Source organism: Staurois parvus, unplaced genomic scaffold, assembly GCF_062004578.1.
Source record: "Staurois parvus isolate SC_StPar_1 unplaced genomic scaffold, SC_StPar_1.0 ptg001505l, whole genome shotgun sequence".
Lineage (NCBI taxonomy): Eukaryota > Metazoa > Chordata > Amphibia > Anura > Ranidae > Staurois > Staurois parvus.
The window spans coordinates 324,332-339,459 of record NW_028319301.1 but is presented as its reverse complement, the minus strand read 5'-3'; positions in this window follow the sequence as shown (position 1 = coordinate 339,459).

The following is a 15,128-nucleotide window of genomic DNA, read 5'->3' as shown; positions in this document are numbered from 1 at the left end:
CTCACTGACAACATTCACTGACAACATTCACTCACTGACAACATTCACTGACAACATTCACTCACTGATAACATTCACTCTCTGACAACATTCACTCACTGATAACATTCACTCTCTGACAACATTCACTGACAACATTCACTCTGACAACATTCACTCACTGACTACATTCACTGACAACATTCACTCACTGACAACATTCACTGACAACTTTCACTCACTGATAACATTCTCTCTCTGACAACATTCACTCACTGACAACATTCACTCACTGACAACATTCACTCACTGACAACATTCACTGACAACATTCACTCACTGACAACATTCACTCACTGATAACATTCACTCTCTGACAACATTCACTCACTGATAACATTCACTCTCTGACAACATTCACTGACAACATTCACTCTCTGACAACATTCACTCACTGACAACATTCACTGACAACATTCACTCACTGACAACATTCACTGACAACATTCACTCACTGACAACATTCACTGACAACATTCATTCACTTATAACATTCACTGACAACATTCACTCACTGACAACATTCACTCACTGACAACATTCACTGACAACATTCACTCACTGATAACATTCACTCTCTGACAACATTCACTGACAACATTCACTCACTGACAACATTCACTCTCTGACAACATTCACTGACAACATTCACTCTCTGACAACATTCACTCACTGACAACATTCACTCACTGACAACATTCACTCATTGACAACATTCACTGACAACATTCACTCACTGACAACATTCACTGACAACATTCACTCACTTATAACATTCACTGACAACATTCACTCACTGATAACATTCACTGACAACATTCACTGACAACATTCACTCATTGACAACATTCACTCACTGACAACATTCACTCTCTGACAACATTCACCCACTGACAACATTCACTGACAACATTCACTTACTGATAACATTCACTCACTGACAACATTCACTCACTGACAACATTGACTGACAACATTCACTCACTGACAACATTCACTGACAACATTCACTCTCTGACAACATTCACTCACTGACAACATTCACTCTCTGACAACATTCACTCACTGACAACATTCACTGACAACATTCACTCTCTGACAACATTCACTCACTGACAACATTCACTCTCTGACAACATTCACTCACTGACAACATTCACTCTCTGACAACATTCACTCACTGACAACATTCACTCTCTGACAACATTCACTCACTGACAACATTCACTGACAACATTCACTCTCTGACAACATTCACTCACTGACAACATTCACTCACTGACAACATTCACTGACAACATTCACTCTCTGACAACGTTCATTCACTGACAACATTCACTGACAACATTCACTCTCTGACAACATTCACTCACTGACAACATTCACTCTCTGACAACACTCACTGACAACATTCACTCACTGACAACATTCACTCACTGATAACATTCACTCTCTGACAACATTCACTGACAACATTCACTCACTGATAACATTCACTGACAACATTCACTCTCTGACAACATTCACTCACTGACAACATTCACTCTCTGACAACATTCACTCACTGACAACATTCACTGACAACATTCACTGACAACATTCACTCTCTGACAACATTCACTCACTGACAACATTCACTCTCTGACAACATTCACTCACTGACAACATTCACTGACAACATTCACTGACAACATTCACTCTCTGACAACATTCACTCACTGACAACATTCACTGACAACATTCACTCTCTGACAACATTCATTCACTGACAACATTCACTGACAACATTCACTCACTGACAACATTCACTCTCTGACAACATTCACTCACTGACAATTATTCACTCTCTGACAACACTCACTGACAACATTCACTCACTGACAACATTCACTCACTGATAACATTCACTCTCTGACAACATTCACTGACAACATTCACTCTCTGACAACATTCACTCACTGACAACATTCACTGACAACATTCACTCACTGACAACATTCACTGACAACATCCACTCTAAGACAACATTCACTCACTGACAACATTCACTCTCTGACAACATTCACTCACTGACAACATTCACTGACTACATTCACTCTCTGACAACATTCACTCACTGACAACATTCACTCTCTGACAACATTCACTCACTGACTACATTCATTCTCTGACAACATTCACTGACAACATTCACTCTGACAACATTCACTCACTGACAACATTCACTGACAACATTCACTCACTGACAACATTCACTGACAACATTCACTCACTGATAACATTCACTCTCTGACAACATTCACTCACTGACAACATTCACTGACAACATTCACTCACTGACAACATTCACTGACAACATTCACTCACTGACAACATTCACTGACAACATTCACTCACTTATAACATTCACTGACAACATTCACTCACTGACAACATTCACTCACTGACAACATTCACTGACAACATTCACTCACTGATAACATTCACTCTCTGACAACATTCACTGACAACATTCACTCACTGACAACATTCACTCTCTGACAACATTCACTGACAACATTCACTCTCTGACAACATTCACTCACTGACAACATTCACTCATTGACAACATTCACTGACAACATTCACTCACTGACAACATTCACTGACAACATTCACTCACTTATAACATTCACTGACAACATTCACTCACTGATAACATTCACTGACAACATTCACTGACAACATTCACTCATTGACAACATTCACTCACTGACAACATTCACTGACAACATTCACTCACTGACAACATTCACTCACTGACAACATTCACTCTCTGACAACATTCACCCACTGACAACATTCACTGACTACATTCACTCTCTGACAACATTCAGTCACTGACAACATTCACTGACAACATTCACTCTCTGACAACATTCACTCACTGACAACATTCACTCACTGATAACATTCACTCTCTGACAACATTCACTCTGACAACATTCACTCACTGACAACATTCACTGACAACATTCACTCACTCACAACATTCACTGACAACATTCACTCACTGATAACATTCACTCTCTGACAACATTCACTCAGTGACAACATTCACTGACAACATTCACTCACTTATAACATTCACTGACAACATTCACTCACTGATAACATTCACTGACAACATTCACTGACAACATTCACTCATTGACAACATTCACTCACTGACAACATTCACTGACAACATTCACTCACTGACAACATTTACTGACAACATTCACTCACTGACAACATTCACTCACTGATAACATTCACTCACTAACAACATTCACTCACTGATAACATTCACTCTCTGACAACATTCACTGACAACATTCACTCTCTGACAACATTCACTCACTGACAACATTCACTCACTGACAACATTCACTGACAACATTCACTCACTGACAACATTCACTGACAACATTCACTCACTGATAACATTCACTCTCTGACAACATTCACTGACAACATTCACTCACTGATAACATTCACTGACAACATTCACTCTCTGACAACATTCACTCACTGACAACATTCACTCTCTGACAACATTCACTCACTGACAACATTCACTGACAACATTCACTGACAACATTCACTCTCTGACAACATTCACTCACTGACAACATTCACTCTCTGACAACATTCACTCACTGACAACATTCACTGACAACATTCACTGACAACATTCACTCTCTGACAACATTCACTCACTGACAACATTCACTCACTGACAACATTCACTGACAACATTCACTCTCTGACAACATTCATTCACTGACAACATTCACTGACAACATTCACTCACTGACAACATTCACTCTCTGACAACATTCACTCACTGACAATTATTCACTCTCTGACAACACTCACTGACAACATTCACTCACTGACAACATTCACTCACTGATAACATTCACTCTCTGACAACATTCACTGACAACATTCACTCTCTGACAACATTCACTCACTGACAACATTCACTGACAACATTCACTCACTGACAACATTCACTGACAACATCCACTCTAAGACAACATTCACTCACTGACAACATTCACTCTCTGACAACATTCACTCACTGACAACATTCACTCACTGACAACATTCACTCTCTGACAACATTCACTCACTGACAACATTCACTGACAACATTCACTCTCTGACAACATTCACTCACTGACAACATTCACTCACTGACAACATTCACTGACAACATTCACTCTCTGACAACGTTCATTCACTGACAACATTCACTGACAACATTCACTCACTGACAATATTCACTCTCTGATAACATTCACTCTCTGACAACATTCACTGACAACATTCACTCACTGATAACATTAACTGACAACATTCACTCTCTGACGACATTCACTCACTGACAACATTCACTCTCTGACAACATTCACTCACTGACAACATTCACTGACAACATTCACTCTCTGACAACATTCACTCTCTGACAACATTCACTCTCTGACAACATTCACTCACTGACAACATTCACTGACAACATTCACTCTCTGACAACATTCATTCACTGACAACATTCACTGACAACATTCACTCACTGACAAAATTCACTCTCTGACAACATTCACTCACTGACAACATTCACTGACAACATTCACTCACTTATAACATTCACTGACAACATTCACTCACTGATAACATTCACTGACAACATTCACTCACTGACAACATTCACTCTTTGACAACACTCACTGACAACATTCACTCACTGACAACATTCACTCACTGATAACATTCACTCTCTGACAACATTCACTGACAACATTCACTCTCTGACAACATTCACTCACTGACAACATTCACTCACTGACAACATTCATTCACTGACAACATTCACTGACAACATTCACTCACTGACAACATTCACTCACTGACAACATTCACTCTCTGACAACATTCACTCACTGACAACATTCACTCACTGACAACATTCACTGACAACATTCACTCTCTGACAACATTCACTCACTGACAACATTCACTGACAACATTGACTCTCTGACAACATTCATTCACTGACAACATTCACTGACAACATTCACTCACTGATAACATTCACTCTCTGACAACCTTCACTGACAACATTCATTCTGACAACATTCACTCACTGACAACATTCACTGACAACATTCACTCACTGACAACATTCCCTTACTGACAACATTCACTGACAACATTCACTTACTGATAACATTCACTCACTGACAACATTCACTCACTGACAACATTCACTGACAACATTCACTCACTGACAACATTCACTCACTGATAACTTTCACTCTCTGACAACATTCACTGACAACATTCACTCACTGATAACATTCACTGACAACATTCACTCTCTGACAACATTCACTGACAACATTCACTCACTGATAACATTCACTGACAACATTCACTCTCTGACAACATTCACTCACTGATAACATTCACTCTCTGACAACATTCACTCACTGACAACATTCACTGACAACATTCACTCACTGACAACATTCACTCACTGACAACATTCACTGACAACATTCACTCTCTGACAACATTCATTCACTGACAACATTCACTGACAACATTCACTCACTGACAACATTCACTCTCTGACAACATTCACTCACTGATAACATTCACTCTCTGACAACATTCACTGACAACATTCACTCACTGATAACATTCACTGACAACATTCACTCACTGATAACATTCACTCACTGACAACATTCACTGACAACATTCACTCACTGACAACATTCACTGACAACATTCACTCACTGACAACATTCACTGACAACATTCACTTACTGACAACATTCACTGACAACATTCACTTACTGATAACATTCACTCACTGACAACATTCACTCACTGACAACATTCACTGACAACATTCACTCACTGACAACATTGACTGACAACATTCACTCACTGACAACATTCACTGACAACATTCACTCACTGATAACATTCACTCTCTGACAACATTCACTCACTGATAACATTCACTCTCTGACAACATTCACTGACAACATTCACTCACTGATAACATTCACTGACAACATTCACTCTCTGACAACATTCACTCACTGACAACATTCACTCTCTGACAACATTCACTCACTGACACCATTCACTGACAACATTCACTCTCTGACAACATTCACTCACTGACAACATTCACTCTCTGACAACATTCACTCACTGACAACATTCACTGACAACATTCACTCTCTGACAACATTCACTCACTGACAACATTCACTCACTGACAACATTCACTGACAACATTCACTCTCTGACAACGTTCATTCACTGACAACATTCACTGACAACATTCACTCTCTGACAACATTCACTCACTGACAACATTCACTCTCTGACAACACTCACTGACAACATTCACTCACTGACAACATTCACTCACTGATAACATTCACTCTCTGACAACATTCACTGACAACATTCACTCACTGATAACATTCACTGACAACATTCACTCTCTGACAACATTCACTCACTGACAACATTCACTCTCTGACAACATTCACTCACTGACAACATTCACTGACAACATTCACTGACAACATTCACTCTCTGACAACATTCACTCACTGACAACATTCACTCTCTGACAACATTCACTCACTGACAACATTCACTGACAACATTCACTGACAACATTCACTCTCTGACAACATTCACTCACTGACAACATTCACTCACTGACAACATTCACTCACTGACAACATTCACTGACAACATTCACTCTCTGACAACATTCATTCACTGACAACATTCACTGACAACATTCACTCACTGACAACATTCACTCTCTGACAACATTCACTCACTGACAATTATTCACTCTCTGACAACACTCACTGACAACATTCACTCACTGACAACATTCACTCACTGATAACATTCACTCTCTGACAACATTCACTGACAACATTCACTCTCTGACAACATTCACTCACTGACAACATTCACTGACAACATTCACTCACTGACAACATTCACTGACAACATCCACTCTAAGACAACATTCACTCACTGACAACATTCACTCTCTGACAACATTCACTCACTGACAACATTCACTGACTACATTCACTCTCTGACAACATTCACTCACTGACAACATTCACTCTCTGACAACATTCACTCACTGACTACATTCACTCTCTGACAACATTCACTGACAACATTCACTCTGACAACATTCACTCACTGACAACATTCACTGACAACATTCACTCACTGACAACATTCACTGACAACATTCACTCACTGATAACATTCACTCTCTGACAACATTCACTCACTGACAACATTCACTGACAACATTCACTCACTGACAACATTCACTGACAACATTCACTCACTGACAACATTCACTGACAACATTCACTCACTTATAACATTCACTGACAACATTCACTCACTGACAACATTCACTCACTGACAACATTCACTGACAACATTCACTCACTGATAACATTCACTCTCTGACAACATTCACTGACAACATTCACTCACTGACAACATTCACTCTCTGACAACATTCACTGACAACATTCACTCTCTGACAACATTCACTCACTGACAACATTCACTCATTGACAACATTCACTGACAACATTCACTCACTGACAACATTCACTGACAACATTCACTCACTTATAACATTCACTGACAACATTCACTCACTGATAACATTCACTGACAACATTCACTGACAACATTCACTCATTGACAACATTCACTCACTGACAACATTCACTGACAACATTCACTCACTGACAACATTCTCTCACTGACAACATTCACTCTCTGACAACATTCACCCACTGACAACATTCACTGACTACATTCACTCTCTGACAACATTCAGTCACTGACAACATTCACTGACAACATTCACTCTCTGACAACATTCACTCACTGACAACATTCACTCACTGATAACATTCACTCTCTGACAACATTCACTCTGACAACATTCACTCACTGACAACATTCACTGACAACATTCACTCACTCACAACATTCACTGACAACATTCACTCACTGATAACATTCACTCTCTGACAACATTCACTCACTGACAACATTCACTGACAACATTCACTCACTTATAACATTCACTGACAACATTCACTCACTGATAACATTCACTGACAACATTCACTGACAACATTCACTCATTGACAACATTCACTCACTGACAACATTCACTGACAACATTCACTCACTGACAACATTTACTGACAACATTCACTCACTGACAACATTCACTCACTGATAACATTCACTCACTAACAACATTCACTCACTGATAACATTCACTCTCTGACAACATTCACTGACAACATTCACTCTCTGACAACATTCACTCACTGACAACATTCACTCACTGACAACATTCACTGACAACATTCACTCACTGACAACATTCACTGACAACATTCACTCACTGATAACATTCACTCTCTGACAACATTCACTGACAACATTCACTCACTGATAACATTCACTGACAACATTCACTCTCTGACAACATTCACTCACTGACAACATTCACTCTCTGACAACATTCACTCACTGACAACATTCACTGACAACATTCACTGACAACATTCACTCTCTGACAACATTCACTCACTGACAACATTCACTCTCTGACAACATTCACTCACTGACAACATTCACTGACAACATTCACTGACAACATTCACTCTCTGACAACATTCACTCACTGACAACATTCACTCACTGACAACATTCACTGACAACATTCACTCTCTGACAACATTCATTCACTGACAACATTCACTGACAACATTCACTCACTGACAACATTCACTCTCTGACAACATTCACTCACTGACAATTATTCACTCTCTGACAACACTCACTGACAACATTCACTCACTGACAACATTCACTCACTGATAACATTCACTCTCTGACAACATTCACTGACAACATTCACTCTCTGACAACATTCACTCACTGACAACATTCACTGACAACATTCACTCACTGACAACATTCACTGACAACATCCACTCTAAGACAACATTCACTCACTGACAACATTCACTCTCTGACAACATTCACTCACTGACAACATTCACTCACTGACAACATTCACTCTCTGACAACATTCACTCACTGACAACATTCACTCTCTGACAACATTCACTCACTGACTACATTCACTCTCTGACAACATTCACTGACAACATTCACTCTGACAACATTCACTCACTGACAACATTCACTGACAACATTCACTCACTGACAACATTCACTGACAACATTCACTCACTGATAACATTCACTCTCTGACAACATTCACTCACTGACAACATTCACTGACAACATTCACTCACTGACAACATTCACTGACAACATTCACTCACTGACAACATTCACTGACAACATTCACTCACTTATAACATTCACTGACAACATTCACTCACTGACAACATTCACTCACTGACAACATTCACTGACAACATTCACTCACTGATAACATTCACTCTCTGACAACATTCACTGACAACATTCACTCACTGACAACATTCACTCTCTGACAACATTCACTGACAACATTCACTCTCTGACAACATTCACTCACTGACAACATTCACTCATTGACAACATTCACTGACAACATTCACTCACTGACAACATTCACTGACAACATTCACTCACTTATAACATTCACTGACAACATTCACTCACTGATAACATTCACTGACAACATTCACTGACAACATTCACTCATTGACAACATTCACTCACTGACAACATTCACTGACAACATTCACTCACTGACAACATTCACTCACTGACAACATTCACTCTCTGACAACATTCACCCACTGACAACATTCACTGACTACATTCACTCTCTGACAACATTCAGTCACTGACAACATTCACTGACAACATTCACTCTCTGACAACATTCACTCACTGACAACATTCACTCACTGATAACATTCACTCTCTGACAACATTCACTCTGACAACATTCACTCACTGACAACATTCACTGACAACATTCACTCACTCACAACATTCACTGACAACATTCACTCACTGACAACATTTACTCACTGACAACATTCACTGACAACATTCACTCACAGACAACATTCACTGACAACATTCACTCACTGACAACATTCACTCACTGACAACATTCACTGACAACATTCACTCACTGACAACATTCACTGACAACATTCACTCACTGACAACATTCACTGACAACATTCACTCTCTGACAACATTCACTCACTGACAACATTCACTGACAACATTCACTCACTGACAACATTCACTGACAACATTCACTCACTGACAACATTCACTCACTGACAACATTCACTGACAACATTCACTCACTGACAACATTCACTCACTGACAACATTCACTGACAACATTCACTCACTGACAACATTCACTGACAACATTCGCTCACTGACAACATTCACTGACAACATTCACTCACTGACAACATTTACTCACTGACAACATTCACTGACAACATTCACTCACTGACAACATTCACTGACAACATTCACTCACTGACAACATTCACTCACTGACAACATTCACTGACAACATTCACTCACTGACAACATTCACTGACAACATTCACTCACTGACAACATTCACTGACAACATTCACTCACTGACAACATTCACTGACAACATTCGCTCACTGACAACATTCACTGACAACATTCACTCTCTGACAACATTCACTCACTGACAACATTCACTGACAACATTCACTCACTGACAACATTCACTGACAACATTCACTCACTGACAACATTCACTCTCTGACAACATTCGCTCACTGACAACATTCACTGACAACATTCACTGACAACATTCACTCACTGACAACATTCACTGACAACATTCACTCACTGACAACATTTACTCTCTGACAACATTCACTGACAACATTCACTCACTGACAACATTCACTGACAACATTCACTCACTGACAACATTCACTCACTGACAACATTCACTGACAACATTCACTCACTGACAACATTCACTCACTGACAACATTCACTGACAACATTCGCTCACTGACAACATTCACTCTCTGACAACATTCACTCACTGACAACATTCACTGACAACATTCACTCACTGACAACATTCACTGACAACATTCACTCACTGACAACATTCACTGACAACATTCACTCACTGACAACATTCACTGACAACATTCACTCACTGACAACATTCACTCACTGACAACATTCACTGACAACATTCACTCACTGACAACATTCACTGACAACATTCACTCACTGACAACATTCACTGACAACATTCACTCACTGACAACATTCACTGACAACATTCACTCACTGACAACATTCACTCACTGACAACATTCACTGACAACATTCACTCACTGACAACATTCACTGACAACATTCACTCACTGACAACATTCACTGACAACATTCACTCACTGACAACATTCACTGACAACATTCACTCACTGACAACATTCACTCTCTGACAACATTCACTCACTGACAACATTCACTGACAACATTCACTGACAACATTCACTCACTGACAACATTCACTGACAACATTCACTCTCTGACAACATTCACTCACTGACAACATTCACTCTCTGACAACATTCACTCACTGACAACATTCACTCTCTGACAACATTCACTCTCTGACAACATTCACTCATTGACAACATTCACTGACAACATTCACTCACTGACAACATTCACTGACAACATCCACTCACTGACAACATTCACTCACTGACAACATTCACTGACAACATTCACTCACTGACAACATACACTCTCTGACAACATTCACTCACTGACAATTATTCACTCTCTGACAACACTCACTGACAACATTCACTCACTGACAACATTCACTCACTGATAACATTCACTCTCTGACAACATTCACTCTCTGACAACATTCACTCACTGACAACATTCACTGACAACATTCACTCACTGACAACATTCACTGACAACATCCACTCTAAGACAACATTCACTCACTGACAACATTCACTCTCTGACAACATTCACTCACTGACAACATTCACTGACTACATTCACTCTCTGACAACATTCACTCACTGACAACATTCACTCTCTAACAACATTCACTCACTGATAACATTCACTCTCTGACAACATTCACTAACAACATTCACTCTGACAACATTCACTCACTGACAACATTCACTGACAACATTCACTGACAACATTCACTCACTGACAACATTCACTGACAACATTCAGTCACTGATAACATTCACTCTCTGACAACATTCACTCACTGACAACATTCACTGACAACATTCACTCACTGACAACATTCACTGACAACATTCACTCACTGACAACATTCACTCACTGATAACATTCACTCTCTGACAACATTCACTCACTGATAACATTCACTCTCTGACAACATTCACTGACAACATTCACTCTCTGACAACATTCACTCACTGACAACATTCACTGACAACATTCACTCACTGACAACATTCACTGACAACATCCACTCTAAGACAACATTCATTCACTGACAACATTCACTGACAACATTCACTCACTGACAACATTCACTCACTGACAACATTCACTGACAACATTCACTCTCTGACAACATTCATTCACTGACAACATTCACTCACTGACAACATACACTCTCTGACAACATTCACTCACTGACAATTATTCACTCTCTGACAACACTCACTGACAACATTCACTCACTGACAACATTCACTCACTGATAACATTCACTCTCTGACAACATTCACTGACAACATTCACTCTCTGACAACATTCACTCACTGACAACATTCACTGACAACATTCACTCACTGACAACATTCACTGACAACATCCACTCTAAGACAACATTCACTCACTGACAACATTCACTCTCTGACAACATTCACTCACTGACAACATTCACTGACTACATTCACTCTCTGACAACATTCACTCACTGACAACATTCACTCTCTGACAACATTCACTCACTGATAACATTCACTCTCTGACAACATTCACTGACAACATTCACTCTGACAACATTCACTCACTGACAACATTCAATGACAACATTCACTCACTGACAACATTCATTGACAACATTGACTCACTGATAACATTCACTCTCTGACAACATTCACTGACAACATTCACTCTCTGACAACATTCACTCACTGACAACATTCACTGACAACATTCACTCACTGACAACATTCACTGACAACATTCACTCACTTATAACATTCACTGACAACATTCACTCACTGACAACATTCACTCACTGACAACATTCACTGACAACATTCACTCACTGATAACATTCACTCTCTGACAACATTCACTGACAACATTCACTCACTGACAACATTCACTCTCTGACAACATTCACTGACAACATTCACTCTCTGACAACATTCACTCACTGACAACATTCACTCATTGACAACATTCACTGACAACATTCACTCACTGACAACATTCACTGACAACATTCACTCACTTATAACATTCACTGACAACATTCACTCACTGATAACATTCACTGACAACATTCACTGACAACATTCACTCATTGACAACATTCACTCACTGACAACATTCACTGACAACATTCACTCACTGACAACATTCACTCACTGACAACATTCACTCTCTGACAACATTCACCCACTGACAACATTCACTGACTACATTCACTCTCTGACAACATTCACTCACTGACAACATTCACTGACAACATTCACTCTCTGACAACATTCACTCACTGACAACATTCACTCACTGATAACATTCACTCTCTGACAACATTCACTCAGACAACATTCACTCACTGACAACATTCACTGACAACATTCACTCACTGACAACATTCACTGACAACTTTCACTCACTGATAACATTCACTCTCTAACAACATTCACTCACTGATAACATTCACTGACAACATTCACTCTCTGACAACATTCACTCACTGACAACATTCACTGACAACATTCACTCACTGACAAAAATTCACTGACAACATTCACTCACTGACAACATTCACTGACAACATTCACTCACTTATAACATTCACTGACAACATTCACTCACTGATAACATTCACTGACAACATTCACTCACTGACAACATTCACTCTCTGACAACATTCACTCACTGACAACATTCACTCTCTGACAACACTCACTGACAACATTCACTCACTGACAACATTCACTCACTGATAACATTCACTCTCTGACAACATTCACTCTCTGACAACATTCACTGACAACATTCACTCACTGACAACATTCACTCACTGACAACATTCACTCACTGACAACATTCACTGACAACATTCACTCTCTGACAACATTCACTCACTGACAACATTCACTGACAACATTGACTCTCTGACAACATTCATTCACTGACAACATTCACTGACAACATTCACTCACTGATAACATTCACTCTCTGACAACGTTCACTGACAACATTCACTCACTGACAACATTCACTCACTGACAACATTCACTGACAACATTCACTTACTGATAACATTCACTCACTGACAACATTCACTCACTGACAACATTGACTGACAACATTCACTCACTGACAACATTCACTGACAACATTCACTCTCTGACAACATTCACTCACTGACAACATTCACTCTCTGACAACATTCACTCACTGACAACATTCACTGACAACATTCACTCTCTGACAACATTCACTCACTGACAACATTCACTCTCTGACAACATTCACTCACTGACAACATTCACTGACAACATTCACTCTCTGACAACATTCACTCACTGACAACATTCACTCACTGACAACATTCAATGACAACATTCACTCTCTGACAACATTCACTCACTGACAACATTCACTCACTGACAACATTCACTGACAACATTCAC